At 36.3% G+C, this 4,134-nt stretch overlaps 1 pseudogene; it reads right to left on the bottom strand.

Moving 5' to 3' along the window:
• Positions 1-2,877: 2,877 nt before the first annotated feature.
• On the bottom strand, positions 2,878-3,734 carry LOC124885720 (annotated as a pseudogene).
• Positions 3,735-4,134: the final 400 nt, after the last annotated feature.

The raw sequence follows: 4,134 nt of genomic DNA on the forward strand, positions 1-4,134 counted from the left end.
ATGAAACCCTTGTTTAAAAGATCCTTTAGTTATTACTTAATCTCTTTTAACTCATCTAGAGCCATTCTATATGGGGAAATAAAAAAATAGGATGAGTGTCCAGAACAAGAGCAATCCTAAAATCAATCTCCCTTTCATGAGGAACACCAGGAAGTTCATCAGAGAAAACCTCAGGAAATTTATTCACCACTGAGATGGAATATAAAGAAGGACCCTCCGAGTTTAAATATATAACCCAGATCAGATAATAGAGACACCCCTTGGAGTTTAATATCTAAGCTCTAAGATACGATATGAATGTCCCTTTGGGAGCTAGGGAACCACTTTCCCACTTAATAACTGACTCATTAGAAATTTAAAGATAACTTTATGGGTCAAACAGTCTAGAGAATCATAGCACAAGTACAACTAATCCATCCCCAATATGATATTAAAATCAACTATATTAAATGCAAACAGATCCATCAGAGTCTCCCAACAACCCACAAATACCACACGGCCCCTATAGACTCTTCTAGGCACCATAGAGTCACCCGCAAGGGTAAGAATAAAAAAAAGGTCTGAAATATACTCGGGATCAAAAACAAAATATAAAACAAAAATGAGGTCACATAAGAGAGAGTGGACCCTAGATCAAGTAAATAGTACACATCATGAGAAAAAGAGTTTCAGCATACCAATCACGACATCAGGCGATGGCTCAGACTCCTGGAGAGTAGTGAGAGCATAGAGACAGTTTCGACCAGTGCCAGAGCCAAATGGTACACCTTTTGGTGTCGAAGCTAATAAAGAGGATGCTAGAACCTTATTTTCCCCCGAAGCAACCTTGACCACTAGACAAATTCTAACCATATTCCATGGTTGACCAAAGTTGAAGCACTTGTCCTTTCTTTATTACAGTAACCCCGATGCAACTGGCTACAAAATCTGTATGGAGGATATGATAGAGATGTCTAGTTCCTACTATCCTGAGATTAGGCACCGTATGCCTAATAATTATCGCTATTATGAAATCAGTTATCACCTAAAAGATTTGGGTGGGGAGCACTAGTCTTCGAGTAAGACCCAGAATTACCCCATTTCTTACCATCCCTACCACTCTGCTGTTAGCCACTACCCTAGTTAAAAAATCTAAACTTCTTGCTTTATCTCTCTTTTTAATTTAGCATGCTTTATATTCCCTTCCTCTACCTGTTGTATGTACAAAACCAACATGGATATATCTATGAGCTTGTTCAATAAGGTAGCTTTACTCTCCAAAATAAAGTCTCTGTACAACCCAAAAGCAAACTTCCTCATTCTAGCCCTCATGCTAAGTACTAACTTCGGAGCATACCAAGATAACTGGTGAAACAACAACGTATACGCCTTGACTGACATATTTTCTTGCTTCATATTAATAAACTCTTCTTCCTTCGATTCTCTCAACTCTTGGGGAAAGAAGCGGTCCAAAAAAGCATTAGATAAATTATCCCACAGGGCTAATTAAGCATCTTTACCCCTAGTCTATTCTCATTCCTCATACCATTTGTATGCTACATTTTTCAATTGATAAGCAGCAAATTCCATACCCTCCACATTAGTAGCATACATCACACGAAAGATATTTTCCATCTCAATCTACAAAATCTTAAGGATCCTCCCTAATCTTAACACCGATAAAGGTTGGAGGATTCAATCCCATGAACTGGCCAACCCCTGTGGCCTAAGAAGATGCAGTAACAGAAGTATCATGCTCACCATGAGAAGCCACTAACTATGCTAATATATGGATAGAATGACAAAACTCAATATTTATTACATCAGCCTGAGGGGCTCAAGAAGGACTGGAGGGAATCGGTGGAACTCCAGGAAGCAAATTTAGGACTGGACCCCTAGACTGGGTTTAGACCCCATAAGTAGGATGAGCCACATAAATATTATCCTTGAATGGGACAGAGGAGTTTTCATGAGCGTCAGATCATCTGAGAGGCATGATCTGTAAAGCGAACAAATAGGTACTAGAAATAATTTTAGGACCTTAGACTCTACAGCTTGAAAATAGAACACAAGAAAGACAAATATTACCAAATGTCTCATAGCCTCTCCCTTATAAGTATGGCTCGCTACAAACCCTTAAAAGAGACCACCCCTAATACCCAACTGTAAATACCCTACTCTCTATGTCGAATGAATTTTGAACATATAATGAGATAAAACAATAATATTTCAAAGACATTAAACAAATTCTATAATCATAAACCAACAAATTCAACCAAATATCCAACCAGCTCCAACCCTAATACCAATACTAATACCAAGGCTGACACCAATACTAACACTGCCCATGCCCATAGTAGTCTGACAAATCCTCTAACCAAATCAAAGAATATCCTATTAGGACATGCACCGGCTATAGGTAGTACTAAAACTAATGAAATAATAGTAATGAAAAGAAGTCCATAGAATGAAATGCATTCTTCCAGAGTATGTATTCTTACAACTTTAATCTAACTCAAAGTTGTCCTCGAGTCTTAGTCACTAAGTAGGAGGAATGGTAATATTGTCGGTTCCTGCATTGCGTAGGGATATAATGCCTGAAAATGGTTAGCGGGGTATGTGACAGCATGTAACTCAAGGATAAAGATAAAATAATTCCATTATTAAAAACCAAACCAAATAACCATATGCAATCACATATATACATATATATCATGACGAGATAGAAAATCGAGTTTAGCATCAATTTAAAACCTTAACTTGGGCTGAGTAGCTTGACCATCCTAAAACCACCCATGGTCTATATGGGTTCATCTCCCCTACTAAAAGGGCACCAATGCACATTAGCCATACGACATCATACAACTCATATGATGAGTCATTACAAAGACAGTAAGCTCAAAGATTAAGAATTTTCCAAGAAAAAAAGCCAGGGTGTTTCAGGTTAACTATAATCTTCTAGATATAAGTGGAGAACACCTCTATTTTTGTCCTTTTGGTACCATCAACCGATGTGGATTTTTATAGTCTATTGATGCTTGATACATTAATGTAGTATAGGTGCTTAAGTAGTATTCTTTGGGTCAATATATTGTGTATATCATATAGGGAGCATAAAATAAATTATTCATTAAAAGAAGGGTTGTAAATATATGGATTTCTAGCATGAAGTAGATATCATTTGTGATTTGGAGAGAAAGAGAGGGATACTTTCCTAGCTATCTTTGGCCACATCAGTAGAACTTACTGAAGAAACTAGCATCACCTAATACATGGTTGAGTGTGAATGTTATAAATATGCCTCCATATTTGTAATTTGTGAGTTGGACTTGTATCAAAAACACCTGATTTATTAGAAGTAATTTTCCCTCGAGACAGTCATTGAGATTATAAAAGTCAAGTTCTTTAAGATAAGTGTTGGCTTGTGATTCCAGAAACAAAGCACCAGTGTTATCACATATAATTTTAGGCTCATTAGTAACTGGATTTAGAATAATTCGACCAGTAAATGGATAGAAATATGAAAGGCAATCAGGAAGTGACTTTCTTAATTTATCTCCAATAGATGTTGATGAGTCGTTATGTTTTACTTTATGGTAGATGTAAAAGTAAGTCATTGGAAAACGTACAAAGAGGAGGTTCATATTTGAAAGGGTGAGAACATGTAACTCATGAAATGGACCACTGGATTTTACCACAGACTTGCTAATGAAACTTACAATATACTCACCATCTCTTGCATATATCAGTGCCATGAGATTCCCTACAAAATCTTAACTCTAGGTTGTGATTGATTTGAGATATTCTGGTCTAATGCATATAACACCTTCTTTATAGAAAAATTAGTTAAGACACAATGATGTCTATTTCCATTATGAATCAACATAGAAAAAATGGATGACCAAAATTGAGTGCAAGTGAAGTGCATAAAGAAGATTGCATCATAAATTTAGACTAGTAGGGTCATTTTGTTTAAAAAAGTTATTTACTGAGATTAGTTATCCAACCCTCAAGGTGGAATATAAATAACACTACAATCTCGATATAGATAATTATGAGATAAGTTATCTAATGGTACTCTCACTTCACATAGAGTATTTGTTGCAGTTGAGGTATAAATACCAGCAGTGTGCACAAAGTTTCATGGATGAATTC

Source organism: Capsicum annuum, chromosome 7 (assembly GCF_002878395.1).
Source record: "Capsicum annuum cultivar UCD-10X-F1 chromosome 7, UCD10Xv1.1, whole genome shotgun sequence".
NCBI lineage: Eukaryota > Viridiplantae > Streptophyta > Magnoliopsida > Solanales > Solanaceae > Capsicum > Capsicum annuum.